General features: G+C 42.8%; 1 protein-coding gene across 3 annotated transcripts in view; it reads right to left on the bottom strand.

Moving 5' to 3' along the window:
* CMTM7 (CKLF like MARVEL transmembrane domain containing 7) overlaps window positions 1–17,447 on the bottom strand; it is a 29,966-nt gene that overhangs the window by 10,984 nt on the left and 1,535 nt on the right. The window contains exon 1 of one of the 3 annotated variants that reach the window (XM_071561148.1): window positions 7,107–7,155. The exons of the other annotated variants lie outside the window; for them this stretch is intronic. The gene's annotated coding sequence lies outside the window, so the exon portion shown is untranslated. Of the gene's footprint in view, window positions 1–7,106; window positions 7,156–17,447 lie in introns of those variants that run through there. 3 annotated transcript variants of the gene reach the window in all.

Here is a 17,447-nt window from a genome sequence, read left to right as displayed (position 1 = left end):
GTATAGCATTTCACAGATCGTGACAGCAGCACACATGTAACACATAGCCAGCAAGCCAGTGTGACCAGAAATGCAGGTCAACTGATGGTCAGTCAGAAGATTTCATTGTGCTCCACAATATTTCCAGACCTGCATTACAAAAGTGGTGAGGGACACACAGCAGGACACCATTTAAGTGCTTTCTGATTTCTGAGAAGCAAAACTAAGAACTTATGCATCAATCAACTCCAAGGAGGGAATTTTGGATTTAAATAAAGTTCCATATTGTTTCATAGAAGTTGACTTGCTTAAACTAATCCACTTCTTGACTTTCCTTTGGACCACATATTTGAAGTAAGTCATGAAGGATGTTTAGGGACACTGCTATATATCAGAATTATCTCACAGTGAAGTCAATGTGAGCTAAACGCAGTCAGCAATTGCCAGGAGGTACTCCATGACTTACCAGACAGAAAAGACATAACAGAGTCTTCAAGACTTACAGAATCTGCATTCTCTTCTCTATTTTGAGCTAGAGACGAGATAACAACATCCTCTTCAAGGTGCCTGTGGAAAATGTTGGGTTCTTGAATGGCACTGACATATGTTCGCAAGCCTAAGCTCCATTCTGATCTGAAGTTAACTCGGCTCTACCAAAAAATGAAACATAATTTGTTCTTTCCTCATATGGCCGTCTTCTTAAAGCAGCCCAAGATGCTGTTGGCCACCTTTGCCACAAGAGCGCATTGATGGCTCCTGGTCAGCTTCTTGTCCCGCAGGATTCCAAGGTCTTCCCTGCAAAACTGCTTTCCAGCCAAATGGCTCTCACTCTTGTACTGTGCAGAGGGGCTTACCCTCAGATAACCCCAGACACAGCACTTGGCATTTCCCTGTGCTGAACTTGATGACATTCCTCTCTGTCCAGACTGTCAAGGTCCCTCTCCATGGCAGCACAACCCTCTGGGTCATCAGCCACTCTTCCCAGGCTTTTCATCATCCACAAACTTTCCAAGAGTGCACTCTGCCCCACCATCCATGTCATTAATGAAGATGTGGGACAGTATCAGCCCCAGTACTGACACCCAGGGTTCACCACTAGTGACTGGCCTCAGAGACTTCGTACCACAACCCTCTGCAACACTCTGCCATTCAGACACTTTTAATCAATCACACTTTCCACTTATCTAACCCATACCCTGTCAGCTTGTCTGTGAGGATCTTATGGGAGACCATAACTTTACTAATACCGAGGTAAACAACATCCATCACTCTTCCCTTGTCCACCAAACTAGACACTTCACTACAGAAGGCAGTAAGGCTGGTAAAGCATGATTTCCCCTTTGTAAATCCATGCTGACTACTTCTGATCACCTTCTTGTCCTTCATGTGTTTGGAGATGTTTGCCAGGAGAATTTTCTTCATCATTTTCCAAGGGGCTGAGGTGAAGATGACCAGTCTGTAATTCCCTAGGTCATCCTTCCTTCTCATAGACATTACATCGATCTGTTCAGAATGCCACACTTTCCTTCTGTACTTCTCAGACTAGAGAGGATAGGGAAGGACTGCACAAGAGGGATAGATTCTCTTTCCCTGTGCTACAAACTGCTGTTTGAAGTGTTCCCTGGAATGCTGGTTTTTTTAAAAAAAATCAGCAGGTTTTCACCTTGTTTCTTCTTGTCCCTGACAAAGAATGAGCATCGAAGTCCACCGGTCATTATTGCACTCAGTAAAAAAACAAGGAAAATGTGCATCAAGACTTCAAGAAAGTAAACCTTCCACTGCAGGAAAATTTAACACCTTCCTAAGGAAAGGACAGGAATCGTGCTTTGGTATTAAGAAGAGATTATATATAGGAATAAAATCCAAATTCCAATTACTCCTAAAGCAAATGCACACTGGAAAAAAGGCCCATTGCATTAGGCCCAGATGCTGTTGTACTTCTGATTTCAGATGGTTTGAATTCCACCTAACTCCCTGTGCTCACTCTTGGCTGACTGTAGTGCTGCTGATGCTATCAGGTTGCAGAGAAAGCTTCGCTACAAACATCCTATCTTCACAGGAGTGGGCTGGACATGATGCTGGGACCCAGAGCAAGCCAGAAACACAACCCTCCACCTCTTATGTGTCTAGATCCCCCTGCAGTTTCCAGTCCTGTCATCAGTCACGGAGGTCACCACAAAATTGCCCAAGAGCTGCCTGCATCTCAGGACTAATGGGCTGTGCTCCCCTTCACTAACACTGGGTCCTGCTGGAATGCCTGGCAAAGATGGAAAAGCTTGGGTGGGACAAACCTGCAAGTTCAGAAGCTTAACAGAGAATCACCTGCTGCAAGGAAGGGGCAGAGCTGCAGGCAGAGCTGCATTCCCACCAGTCAAGAGAGGTGCAATTTTACTCACTAGTGCCCTGAGGGTAACAAAGGAAAGGCCTTGTTTAGCTCTCCATGTTACCTACAGGCCAGCTGACCCTGAGCATTTTCTGCTCCTAGTAGAAGGCTGTAGTTTATCTGACCACAGAGCAATTTTATAACTCAGGAATCAATCTCTGCAAGTGCTTTGTATGATCTTTTTCTACTGTCCTGCTCAAATGGATGTCATAAATAAAGCTCTGGTTTTACTACCAATACTTCATTCTTTTGTAATGTTTGGAGAGAAGTAAATTTTCCTCAGACACAGCTACCTGTACAAACATAAATCCAGCATGATCTCCAATACTGACAGCAACCTCCTCTAAAGGAAAGCCTAATGTTCTGAGCATGAGAGGCCCATTTCCACAGGCAAACACTGACACAACAAAGGAGGAATTGAAAGTCACTCTCTTGAATCCTGACCCTAGTTTTGTAACCAGATTTCTGTCTGAATTTCAGTAAATCATGTATTTCACCACTGCAGCTCCCCCATTCACCAAGTGAGGACTAATAAGGACTTCACATTTATTGTGCTAAAGGTTTTCACCTTCAAAACATTTTAGACATGTAAAATAAGGCAAAAATTTTGAGCACAACTAATAAACATCTAGGGCAAGATGACTGTTTTCCTTTACAGTGTAAATAAGAATAGATGCCCACTAAAAAGAAAAACCAAACAAAAACCCCCTCACCCTTTTTTGCCACGTCCTCCCATCCAAAAGCCCAAACCAACAATAAACAGATCCCAGATACAACACACAAGCATGTGGGAAAACCATCTGAGGAGGAAACCACAAAACAAGCAAACAGCATCAAAAGGCTGGTTGGTCTTCTGCGAGTTGCTTTGTGGTCAATCTGTAGCTACCACAGCACAAAAGATAAACATGAGAGTCCTAGCTCATTGTAAAATGGAAATCAGTATTTATTTCCTGTCTGTCATTTATTTACTTTTAATAGACTGTGATCATGTTTTGCAAAAAAACCCACCATGCACAGGACATTGCAAATAAATTGTTTTCTAACTGGAAGTGTAATCTTTCATGCTTGGACTACTTTACCACTTATCCTCTTGACCATCCCTGACTTTTCTGTACCGCACATTATCACTCACTCGTATCCAGCTGTTCTTCCACAATTCTAATTAATGACTGTGAAGTAGAGGTTACCCTCTCCCCTGTGCCTGTGTAACACCCCGTACTGCAGTGGTGTGCTGGCTGTGGGTGTGATACAAACTGCCTTCACAGCAACTCATGTGGTTAAAATGTGTTGATAGCACATCAGTCTTCCAGCTGCTGCTGAACAGTGCTTGCACAGCAGCAACGCTTTCTTTCTCTTTTCTCCCTCCCCTAATCCCAGAGCAAGCTCTCAAGTGGACAAGTCACAGCTGGCTCCAACTGAGCAACGGGATTTTCCAGGCCATGATGTCGTGGTCAGTGACAAAATCTCAGGAAAAAGAGGTTTAAGGGGAAATGTTTTAGGTTATGGTGTTTCTCTTCCCAAGCAACCATTGCATATAGAATCATAGACTCAGAATGGTTTGGGTCAGAAAGGACCTTAAAGACCCTCTATTTACAATTCCCCTGTCATGGACATGGACACTTTGCAATAGACCAGATTGTTCAGAGGCCCATCCAGTCTGGTCTTGGACACTTTTGTTGATGGCAAGTAGTGAAGGAATTTACTGCTTTGCTTGTGTGTGCAGCTTTGCTTTCCTTAAAAGCTGTCATTTTCTTGATCCATGGATCTTTTTGCCTTCCTTCTATTTTCTCCCTATCCTACAGGCGAAGGGAGTGAGTGAGAGGTTGAGGGGATGTTTGGCTGCTGTCTGGGATTAATCCATTGTATGTGGCCTACCCCTTGTCTGGATTTCCAGCTGCTGCTTTCTAGTACCAAGAACAATATTAAAAATCTTCATTGCAGAAAGACACTGAATATGGTTTTTGCAAATCCCAAGATCATATACAGAACCAACAGCCTGAAACTGCTGTCCTACCATGTAATTCTAAACTGTGGATAATAATTTTCTTTTCCTATATAGAAATAAGATGTGAAATGCCAACCAAACTGCAGGGAGGAAAGATAATGTTAATAAGAAGCAAAATTGCCTCAGGGTACCCAGTTCTAGAAAAACACTACAACTCTTATCTCAAAGTTTTATCATAATTCTGTGACATACTCAGCATCACATGTAATCCACTCAGTGCTGTGTTCTCATAATTTAATTTCTTTGCCAATGTACAACCACATCCTTGTGCTTCTCAGAATATTTTCTTGTTTATAATTTACTGTTCCCCCCTCTACTATACTATCCCATAAGAAGTCATACTGTAACTTTTTGACTCCAATGTTTCCTTTCTTTTTGTCCCTGCTTATTCCTCTTTCCTACTCTTTCCTTACATTACATTCTGCATTTCTTCTCCTTTGTATCTCTCATTCTGCCCCATTTGAATTTCCCTCTACACATGCCAGTGCACCACAACTCCCTCTTTTAACGTGTCCTAGCTATCTTCTCCACTCTCTTGCGTCAGGACACATATTGCAATTAGCTAACTAAAAATTAGCACCATTCAGGGAAAAATGTCAGGGGATAGGACTCAGTACAGTGCTACACACCTGCACAAAGACTGTAGGCAGCAACTCTGGTTTACCAGTCTCCAGTTGGTAGTTGGCAATAACTGAAAGTGTTTTTCCATCCATTGTGCTTGCTGGAGGACTGATGAACCTTTGTACTGCTTTAAATATCCCTCCTCCTGAATTTGAAAAGAGGAGGACCCTGAGAACTACCCATGGAATTGATAAAATCTGTTCGATTTCCACTCTCTTAAAACTTATCCACATTCTAGCGCAAGCAACTGTACAAAAACTGTGTCTACAGATTTGGAGCAAGGGACAGCACTGACTCTCATACAGTTTCATCACACCTTTTGTAAAAAAGCAACATAACAAGAGCTAAATGCTTTTTGTATTTGAATGAAAAAATGTCAAAGTTTCCATCTTATGACACCAGCCAAGATGGTAAATGGAATTTTCCATCACTATGTGAGCCAATCAGGATAACCATGCCCTGGAGAAATGTCACTGACTGCAGCTGTGCATTTCCAAATGTTACACCTCAATATAGTGAAACAACGCTCACATAATATTAAGTAAATACTTCTAGTAGAGTAAAATACTTTTAACAGCTTCCCAAAACAGAATGACAAGCAAAGCACAGGCCAAGGTTACAATTGTAGATCATGCAAGACTGGTTCAGCTAATTTAAGCAGCAATGTTGGCTGCTGCTGTAATCGAGTTTTCCTTCTTCCAGAGCAGTGTTGGAAATGTGAGCTGTAAGAGACAAACCCCTACAAGAAAAAGAAGATAAAAAACACAGTCCATTTGAAACCTCATTAATGACAGATGAAATCAGCTGCCTTCAAGTGCATGGTTCTGTGAAGCAGTCAGGTTTTGGTTGCACAATAATCTCTCAGCCCCTGTGTCTGGGCAGATTTCCTTCTTGTCTGGCTGCTTTGCTAAAATAAGGAGGCTGCCTGGCCTCTGATAAGTGACTTTTGTGCACCACCATCCACAGGCTATTTATTGAAGATAAAAATGGTGGAAGGGTGAGGAAAGACAAAATAATCTTATTCAGACCCTCTACAACTCTGATAAGAGGACAATGCTAAGTACAAGCAAGTGGTATTCTTTATCTATTACTAAGAAGTTATCTATCTGCTCAGGCACAGGCCTCAGTGGCAGGAAAGCATCCCAGAACCCACATATGAAAGACAATATGAAAGAGCCCTTGTTGCAGGGTGTTAACCATGGTCATTAAAAAGGCAATTCTTTATAATGACTGGCTGCCATTAAGTCCTGCCTACCACTGATCACAGTGCATGCAGGACTCCAACCCTGCCCCTGCCAGCTGAACTAGTTCCTGCCTCAACCCCCACAGCCGCCTGCACCGCCGTTGCACCACGCTGAAAGGCACACCACAATCCTGCACTTTATTAACTGAAACCTGAGGACTTCATAGTTTTGTGGCAAATAATATGCTATATTGTCATCAGGCAGTGAATTAATAAAAAAATTAAATGTTTGCTGCCAACAATAACCTCATAATTTTATTTTGTTTTCTCATCAATCCAATTTTAACCGATTTGTTTAAAAATCAAATTCAAAACATTTCAACTATAAAAGTATTATCAGTATATTTTTTTCAATCTATATCACAGATGCACACACAACACTCAAAATACTGCAGCAACTAAGTAACATTGCACAAGCACCATAGGCAAGTTAGAAACAATTCCCCAAACACATGAAACTCATTGCAAAACAGTATTAATAGCACAGCTGACTGTTAGCCTGGCTGCAAAGGATAGGATCAGAATTTTAAATATTGAAAATGCCCCAGCAGGCTTCTAACTGTGGGAATCACAGCTGCTTTTCCTCTGACTTTCAAAGAGGTGCCACCTGCAATGACTGAAAGGACTACTCTGGACAAAGCCAGAAGAGCCCTGTACTTTGTGCGCATGTAGGTTGTTCATCTATTAATAAGGAATGAATTCTCTAAGTGGGCAACAGGTAACAGGTAGCCTTGCATCTGCTCCAGTGGTCTCTCCCATCAAGTCATAATCCCCAAATCAGATCTCACCTGCTCTTTCAGGTAAGAGCAGAGATACATCCTCTATATAACTGGGTTGGGGTTTTTTTTCTGCAGATGCAAAAATACAATCCCTACCTTGGCCTGTGCTCTCTGCCCTCCTTCCAGTTGTGGTGCTTGTTGGCAATCTGTGTCCTACACCAACAAGTCCATTTAGAAACAGACAACCTGATTGCTGCAAAAAGCACGTGTGTACGTGGCTCCTACTGCACTTCACTGTAGGACAACATCTATCTTGCAGGGACAATCCCTCTGTCATAACTCAGAAGATTATAGAAAGTAAAAAACATTGCAAGTGACTTGAATCTCCAGAGTCCTCTAGTAAAAAGTTGAGGATCTGGTGATAGCAAGCAAAAAATGAAGGGATTGATATAACCAGATCTCTCCAGATTCAGAAATTGCACAGCATGCTGTGATTGTTACTTCTCTCTTCTGCAAAGCAAGCAATTGCAACACCTAGATCTCCCTGGAGAGCCATGTTAACTGTTCTCTTGACCTGGTAAACCCAGGTTTCAGACAGAACGACAGCAGAAAACAGTCCACAGTCGACAAAGAAACATCGCGTCAAGCACAGAGGTGCTTCTGAGGCAAGAAAAAGAAAATGACTGGGAGGAGAACTGTAGGCCAGCACAAGCTGGTTTGGTAGAACGTAAAAATTACGAGGTTTGAACTGCCTTTAGCAATAGCAGAACAGTGCTCTGAATGGCAGAATGGAATCCAACAATGATGCACAGGAATATACATGCTCATGAAGGTTCAAAAACATGTAGGGTATGTAGACATTGCCAGAGAACTTTGTACTTTGAGGCTGGTGCTGCAAAAGCAACACAGAACTCACCAGCCCTGGGTCTGGAGAGAGAGCCCTCCTTGTGGGCAGGAGACTCACTTGCCATGCTTCCTTTTAGTCAGCTGGAAAGATGAGTTCCTTGTAGGAGCAAGGCACCTCTGAAACCACTGCTTTGAACAATTCTCAGGTATATTGTTTGGGTTGTTTGTATTGTTTCCCCTTTAAAAGTCAATATAGTCCCATATTGCCAGTGATATACCACACAGAAAGAGCTTACTCCTTACCTGTGAGCTACAGAGCTCTTGTAGAAAAATTTGATGGCTGTCTAAAAATGGTTTCACTAAACATGCATGGCAATGCCAGCTACAGAGAAGGAGCCCATGTTGGCTGACCAGCCCAGCCTACCTCAGACTGGCTGGCTGCTTGAAGTCCAGTGTTTATTTATTACTAACAAACACCCACAAACTCTGCACAGCAAGCTGCAAAGTTTCCACCTTGACCTGGATATCCAATACATATCTAGCAGCACACAGCCTCTTAAAACTCAGATAAAAACATATAACATAAAACCAGTACCTCATGGCAATCATTCTAGCTAACCTATCAAATTAGATTCACAAAAAACCTCAAAACCCCCCAAACAAACAAACAAACAAACAAACCCTAAAAACCAATCTCATCTTCCTGGAAGTTGTTATTGAGATCAAGGATAACTTGAGAACTGCACAGTGAAGTCTCAGTGCCTCCGCCTGCAAAGCCTCATCAAGCAGTATGTTCATCACTCCCCTTAGAGCTGCTGCTCACAACACAACCTGTTCTCACTGTATGAGGCATTTAGTGCTTGACTGATTCTGCCTGTCAGTTGACACCTGCCCTATCGCTCCCTGCCTCAGAGAATACCACACTGACAGCTGGCAGGCGCACAGACAGCAGTTAAAAAGTTCACATCCACCATCACCAGCAAAGGCTTCGCTGGCCACGGCAACAGAGCCTTGAGCAAGGTCTCCTCGAGTAAGAGGAGCACTTGGTTACATCACCAAAGTCCACACTGTTAGCTGTGCTGGCACATCATAATTTTTATCAGGACAAAACAGGGATGAGTTCCTGAAAACAACATGACAATTTCCAGATCATCTGGCATCATCACAACCTGGCTGCTGATCAGGCTGGGCCTTAGCACACAAAGGAATGACCTTTTCTAAGTGCAAACATTTGATGCTTGGCAAGGTGCCAGAGAAGTGAAGAGCAATGAATGAGGGTGAAAAATGAGAATAGATGAAAATCCCCTGTGGCACTGTCACAGCTGACAGCTTTTACTGACTGCCTGGAGACGCGCAGGCCTCTCAAGTACACTGGGACAGCACTCCTGTGTCTACTAAAAAGTTGTATACTCAAGCAACTGCCAAAAGGCTCAACTAGCCAGCAGGTGAGAAGCAGCAACGGGGGATTGTGCTTTTCCCAGTCAGAGAAAAGAGCTCTCACAGAGCATGATTACAAACTTGAGGAAAATAGGCTAAGTCATTCTGCACTTCTGCAGCTGCTGTTGGTCATCTCTTGTTAACAGCATACTTCTTTCCCAGCCGTCAGGACTTGTTTCTTGAATTCACCAGTGGTACTTCTAAAAAACAAACAACACCAAAACCTTTATAAGAAATTCCCCCTGAAGGCAGCTTCATGCTTCTATTTTCCTTATGGGAAGCTGTGAGCAGAAGTGGAAGCCGTAAGCATTGCAGCTGGTGCTATTGCAAGAACAGCAGGCAAGTTTGTCTTGGCTTTGAAAGCTGCAGACACCTAGCCTTGACTAGTCAGGCACATCTGACCCCACCATTCTGTTCATCAAGTGACCCTTAAAAATCTGAGTTACGCAAAGAGGAAGCTCACAGGTGGATGAAAGGAAATCACAGCAATTTCAGAGTTTGATCTCTGAGTACAGAAAGTAGCAATTTCTGGCTGCTGTGTACTTTACATATCACCACAAAATAGGAGGACAAGGCCACAGCACACATGACGTGACAAAGGAGACAGCTCAGCTACTGAGTGAATACCTCACAGGACTCCCCAGGGAGGGGAGCGGAGGAAACACTTACTCACAGAAGCAAACACTGTCTGGCTTTGGGGGACAATAGCCCAGTAATGCAGAGCAGGTACCAGAGCCTCAGGGTCAGCTGTGCTTCTCTCACTGAGGCACAGCTTCTACTGGATCAGGATGAGACACAACAAATTGTTCTAGCATATACGGCCCTCGAACTCAGTGAAAGATCATAGAATCATAGAATCATAGAATCGATTGGGTTGGAAAAGACCTCCAAGATCATCGAGTCCAACCCTTGGTCCAACTCTAGCTCATTTACTAGATCATGGCACCCAGCGCCACGTCCAATCTGCATTTAAAGATCTCTAGGGATGGTGAATCCACCACCTCTCTGGGCAGCCCATTCCAATGCCTGATTACTCTCTCTGTAAAAAATTTTTTTCTGATATCCAACTTAAATTTCCCCTGGCAGAGCTTAAGCCCATGCCCCCTTGTTCTATTGCTGAGTGCCTGGGAGAAGAGACCAGCCCCCACCTGGCTATAACTTCCCTTCAGGTAGTTATAGACAGTGATGAGGTCACCTCTGAGCCTCCTCTTCTCCAGGCTAAACAACCCCAGCTCCCTCAGCCTCTCCCCATAGGACTTGTGCTCCAGTCCCTTCACCAGCCTTGTTGCTCTTCTCTGGACCCGCTCCAGCATCTCAATATCCTTTCTGAACTGAGGGGCCCAGAACTGAACACAGTACTCAAGGTGTGGCCTCACCAATGCAGAGTACAGGGGAAGGATCACTTCCCTGGTCCTGCTGGCCACGCTATTTTTGATACAGGACAGGATCCCATTGGCCTTCTTGGCCACCTGGGCACACTGTTGACTCATGTTGAGCTTCCTGTCAATTAGTACTCCAAGGTCCTTTTCTGCCTGGCTGCTCTCCAGCCACTCTGTGCCCAGCCTGTAGCGCTGCAGGGGGTTGTTGTGGCCAAAGTGCAGGACCCGGCACTTGGCCTTGTTGAACTTCATCCCATTGGAATCAGCCCATCTCTCAAGTCTATCCAGATCCCTCTGCAGAGCCCTCCTGCCTTCCAGCAGGTCGACACTCCCTCCCAACTTGGTGTCATCAGCAAATTTGCTGATGATGGACTCAATCCCCTCATCTAAATCATCAATAAAGATGTTAAACAGGACTGGACCCAACACAGACCCCTGGGGAACACCACTGGTGACTGGCCGCCAGCTGGATGCAGCTCCGTTCACCAGCACTCTCTGGGCCCGACCCTCCAGCCAGCTCTTAATCCAGGAGAGGCTACACTTGTCTAAGCCATGGGCTACCAGCTTTTTCAGGAGTATATTATGGGAGACAGTATCAAAGGCCTTGCTGAAGTCCAGATAGACCACATCCACAGCCTTCCCCTCATCCACCAGGTGGGTCACCTGATCGTAGAAAGAGATCAGGTTGGTCAGACAGGACCTGCCCCTCCTAAACCCATGCTGGCTGGGTCTAATCCCTTGTCCACCCTGAAGGTGCTGTGTGATTGCACTCAGGATGAACTGCTCCATAACCCTGCCAGGCATGGAGGTCAGGCTGACAGGCCTGTAGTTGCCAGGGTCCTGCTTGCAGCCCTTTTTGTGGATTGGGGTGACATTGGCCAACCTCCAATCATCTGGGACCTCCCCAGAGAGCCAGGACTGTTGGAAGATGATGGAGAGCGGTTTGGCAAGCTCTTCTGCCAGCTCCTTCATCACCCTGGGATGGATCCCATCTGGTCCCATAGACTTGTTAGGATCCAGCTGGCTCAGTAAGTCGGTCACTATTTCCTCCTGGAATACAGGAGGGGTATTCAGCTCCCTCTCCCTGTCTACCAGCTCCAGAGGCCAGTTGTCTTGAGGGCCACCTGTCTTACTGGTGAAAACTGAGGCAAAGTAGGTGTTAAGTACCTCAGCCTTCTCCTCATCTTCCTTAACTATATTTCCCTCCAAGTCCAACAGAGAATGGAGGTTTTCCTTGCCCCTCTTTTTGTTATTAATGTATTTATAAAAGGACTTTTTGTTATCCCTAACTGAAATAGCCAAATTTACTTCAAATTCCACTTTTCTTTCCCTAATTTTTTTCCTGCATGACCTAGCTCTATCTGTAAATTCTTCATAAGTAGCCAGCCCTTTTTTCCATAGTCTGTAAACTTTCTTTTTATCCCTGATTTCTTGCAGAATCTCCCTATTTAACCAAGCTGGCTGTCTTCCCCTCCGGCTGGCCTTTCGGCACACTGGGACAGCCTGTTGCTGTGCATTCAAAATCTCCCTCTTAAAACATGTCCATCCCTCCTGGACCCCCTTACCTTTAAGGGTTGTTTCCCAGGGTATGCTCTGAATCAGTTCTTTGAATAGGCCAAAATCTGCTCTCCGAAAGTCCAAGGTAGAGGTTTTAATGGTGACTCTCCTTACATCCCTGAGGACTGAAAATTCTATTATTTCATGGTCACGATGCTCTTTATTATTTATAGGCTCTGAGCAGATGGAGATTGAACTTTTAAACAAGTGATCTGCTGGTTTCTGTTACTCTGTGGCTGGAGAGGAGGATGTTGAAAGGGACACCATCTCCAAACAGAGTGAAGACAGGGAATACACTGCTCTTGCACCTCTTAAAAGATGTAAGAATCCATGCTTTTCACCACAACTTACTATCCATGGACACAATGTGCACCTGATTAAGACTTTTAAATGGCATTTGCAAATCTAATCTCCCATAAAACAATTGCGCCAGGAAACTACTGCCCATACTTCACTCTGCTCTTTCAGGCATACTAAACATGTCTCAGGTGATGTGATAAATTTCTGGGCTTCATTTCCTTGTTTTTTCAGTTGTTTCAGAAAATGTATTTACTAAGCCCTGTTCAATTACCTCTACAGAAAGAGCACTGTGTGCACACAGGTTGCTAACGATTGTATTGCAACAAATCCTACTGGGTGAGTCAAATGAGCAATGAAAGATGACTCCAACTTTGTGCTTCGAGGAAGCTTCTTTTAGGATACAAACAAAACATTCATTGACACATTCAGAACAGAGATACCCTAGTGTTTCTAGTGTTTAATAATTACTGTAATTGTCTTACAAAATGTACTGGAGTTGATTATTTTAGCCTGCTAGAGCAGTTTCAACATCAGAAAAATTACTAGTTTCTTTTTTTGCTGAAAGAGATAGATACAAATTAAAACAGATGGTTCAAAACCTTCCCCTGCTCAACAGAAAAAGAAAAAGGATTACATTTTCAGCTTGTGGTTTGAAACACATGGAACCACTTCAAGCTTATGTATTTCCTGCTCGTCTGTGCCAGACACTTGCTCTTGCTGACAGCAGCCTCTATGGCTGCACTGTTCCCTAAAAACTCATGCAGAAAAAAGAAAACCAGAGAGCTGATGTAAAGCTCTGTTAGTTCCCTGCTACTGTGTAACCTGGGGAACATCTGCATCATTGCAGCTGAGAACAGCTGCACGGAGACAGAACAGAAAGAAAAAAATCCTTAAGCTGGTGAAGTTTTGGCTGAAGACTGAGAAATTTTATCTCATCAAATAAAACTGTGTCAGCCTACCACGAAGCACTCCTTGGTTAACATGCAGAGAAAACTCTGTTTGCTCCCAACTCTTACACAAATACCTGGACAGAAATTGTAAAATGGCCACCCAGAGCAGAGGCATGGAAAAAGTACAACTGGCCAAGCCAGCCTGTTTCAGTGTTCTCAGTGGAAATAACAGGACTTCCCAGTCCTAACTGGGTTTAATTACTAGGCTTGGACATCCCTCACTGCTACTGCTTATTTTGGAGCCATCTTAGATAACTTTTTTTCTCTCTTTGCTCAGTATGCCCAGCAAGGTCCTTTTATGCAGCTTGTAGCAGAACAACAGAAATAATTAGCACCTACATATCTGCTACACATAGCTCTGACCTCAGCCTCAAAATAACTTTGCTTCTAAAAACATGTCTTACTGCTTAGCCAGTAGTTTATCACACAGGTTCAGACTGAAAGCACTTGCACATTCTTGGGCTGGTTTTCCTCAATCCACCAGAAAATGCAGGCTGCACAGGACTCACAAACAGGCTTGCAGTTTTAGCATCTCTGCATGTCACCAGAATCCCTCACTTCTGACTGAGCAGCTTTATTACCATAGAGGTAAAACCGTATGTCACTGAAGCGCTGCTGAAAAGAATTAGATGTTTTACTTCAATCACCTCCATGGACGAAAAGATGTTTCTGTCTCAAGATCAAGTTAGAAGATTGAGTAGCGCTCAAATCATTCCAAGCATTTTGAGCGAATTTCCCTTTCTTGTATCAATGGTTTTGATTAGGAATTGGTCTCTTGCACAAGCAGATTTTGCTTTCTTTGCATATTTCAAATTTTTCTGAATATAGCTCCCCAGTAAATTTTTCTGATACCATACAGTATGTTCAGAAATGGAACTTGGCTTCAGCAACCTAACTACCAGCACTTGCTAGCTTTCAGTGTTAGGTGAATGAATATGCTCTTGAATACTATTATTCTACTGTATGTTGGTATGCAAATAGCCCAGAGAGGTTTCAGCACACTTCAAAGTTACTCAGAATTACAGACTGTCTTGTTGGCCATTCACTTGTCAAGCATGTCATTCCTTTTGTCAAGACATACTTTGGAAATTAAATAGATACTCAGCAGAAAAGCTTTAGCTATTGCCTTAGCATTTTTAACAAGTTAAAATGATGTTAAGTTTTACTGAGTTTATCCTTCTTTTACCTTGGAATTGCTTGTAAATATTTTCTTCAATCTTGAGAAGTTAATTTTGATTTTCTGTTCTGTCTGGTGAAACTGCTCTTTCCTGGCTCATATTGGGCTGACAGAATCAGCACTGTTTTTAGCTTAAAACACCTTGTATTCTGAGGCTGTGCTTACTGTGACAGAGCTATTGTAACAGTAACAGCGGTGTCATTGTGGGAACAATCACCTTCAGTTTGAACTGTGCCCAAAGTTAGCTTGGCCCAATCTGAAGGAGGTGAAAGAGAGGCAAAGAAGGCCATGGAGCACTCCACACCCCTCAGTGTCCAGAAAAAAGCAGAGGCTCAAGAACAGTTTGAGAAGCCTGAAAGACCTACACAATCATGTGATGTGCTGTGCTGTTAATCCTACATGTGAGCTCTCAACACTCCTTTTCTCTCTTCAGTCTGTATTGCTCACAGTCCTGCAAGTCTCAGCATCAGACACTTTGGACAGTAATACAAGCACAGCCGTTCCTGCCAGCCAAGTGCCTAAGATGGTGGGATACCTATATAGGCTCCAGTGCCAAACACAGGTTGTGCTGAAAGCAGGACCTGGTCTATTACAGCATAAGTGGCATCCTCCAGACTTCAGCAGTAAAAATATAAAAAGCACATAGGGCTCTCAGAGAAATTCTGCTGAATCAGACCTGTTTGGAACTCTCAGCACTGGCACTTGAGCCGCCCTGGTGTCAGTAGGGATGCGCACTCACACTGCTGTCTCTAACAGCACAGGATGCCTCAAAAAGCTTCCAAGAACCCATTTCTTGAGAACTTGCCAAGCTAAACAACAGAGGTTCCTAGAAAGTCTTTCCATAAAACAAACCAGCAGTAGCACAGGCACAAAGCAAACGAGCTTCAAACAGATGAGCACAGCTAGTGTGACATGCTGAAGACTGCCACGTGTATCAGTTGTCAGGCTGCCTAAAATTCAAGTCATTCAGTTTCTCTGGTCTAAGTGTACTGGGCACACTGATACACACCCATACCCTTACTTAGTACAGTACTGGTATAGAATCGAGGTGGCCACAGTGGGATCTGGGATCCTGCGTGTATCCCTGTGAATGTAAGAGATCTTGGCAGAACTGTAAACACCAAAACAACCACCAAAAATGGGGAGAAGAAAAGGGGGGGGGGGGGGGGAAGGGAAGGGGAAAAAAAGGAAAGAGAAAGCAAAAGCTATATTAACAAACTATCTGAAGTAAGTTAAACGTGGAAGATACTTTTTAACATCTATTAAAATCAGAGGTACAATTCAGACAGGATTTTGAAAATGGAGCCCCAGCTAATAGTGGCAATAGTCACACATGGAAATGCAGGTTTCAAACTGTCTTACTGCCACACAAAATACACAAATCATATAACTATGTTTTCTCCTCCATTTAATTTTCAAAATATTTGCAGACCATTCCCTAAGCTATGAAATCAATGCATAAAATACATTGTCTTTGCAAAGCTATAATTATTCTGCAAGGTTAAAGAAATTTTTTAGCAAAAAGTAAAGGAATTTGTGTAGGCTTGCAAGCAAGAAACACTTCTTGCTCTTCTTAATTTCATTCTCACAGCACCCAGAATTTCAAGAGAAGGCACTGGTAACATTCAGAAATTAGCAGCAATTCACATGGCACAATCTCTTCAATATTCCTTATTTTTAGTCCTTCTGTGTTACAGAAGAACAGCTGTAAAATTATCTTCTATTTCTTTCAAACAATTTCCATTGTATATTGTTGTCATCTATTAGAATTATTCCATGCACATAGATTTTTTTTTTTTTTGGTTTTTAGCTTGCAAACACAACAGACAGTCCTTAACATTATAGTAAATTACATAATATTTCTTTCTTGCTTTCTATCATATTCTTTACTTCTTGGTAAAAGGGACCAAGGAAGAAAGATTAACAAAAATAGTGACATTTCCTCTTCATAACCACAACCACTCAGAGGCCCAGTGCACAACTTAGTGTGATAAGACCTTACTTTTGCTCTCTGCCAGTACAATGGTTCTCCTTCAGCCCCACCAGCCACGTTAACACCAGTGCAGGAATGTTTATAGATTTGACATAAAGAAATTTTAAAGAAAAAAGATACTGCCATCACTGCATTCGAGAAGAACTGAATGCTAACACAAATGGATCTTTGGACATAGAGAAACACTGCCTGAGAAAAGATAAAGGAGAGTTGTGAAAATATTTAGCTCTCCCTATTTTATTGAGTGCAGGAGTAAATCTAGAACTAACCTATCCTGTTATTTCTACATACTATAGCAGAAACATCTAGTTTTCTTAGGAAATTATCTGAGAAGACACTATTGTGATAAGTGATATTAAAAGACGTTCATTTGTCAAAAGTTCCCTGAATATCTCAAGTAACTCCTACTGATGTTATTTACAGGCAAACTGGAAAGCAGAAAAATGGAAGAATGTGAAGCTGAAAGAGTGCAAAGGGAAAATAATTTACATTTTTTTAGTTTCTGTTAAAGTCACCACAGGAAGCCACTTGAATTCTGATGAATTTTATATTGCATGGCATTGATAAAACATGACTTTATGTAAACTATGAGAAGCATTACATAAAATTACATAGATTTACATCCAGTACATGAAAATATGCAAAGCATGTGAAGTATGCACACACTTAACATGTGCAACAAAAACTGACATTACAGCACGAATAAGCATGCCATGCTAGCTTTAAGTCACTTGTGATAGCTGTAGTGACACAACAGCAGGATGGAGAGCGGAGAGGACTTTTTATTTCTTGTCCATAAAAGGAACTGTTCTTTCCACAGTAGGGAAAACAAGAAGACTTTTAGCTCATCAGCAATGC

The sequence above is a fragment of the Pithys albifrons genome, chromosome 7 (assembly GCF_047495875.1).
Source record: "Pithys albifrons albifrons isolate INPA30051 chromosome 7, PitAlb_v1, whole genome shotgun sequence".
Taxonomy (NCBI): Eukaryota; Metazoa; Chordata; class Aves; order Passeriformes; family Thamnophilidae; genus Pithys; species Pithys albifrons.
Note: the sequence above shows the minus strand (reverse complement) of the source record. Positions and strands in the feature narration are given on the sequence as shown.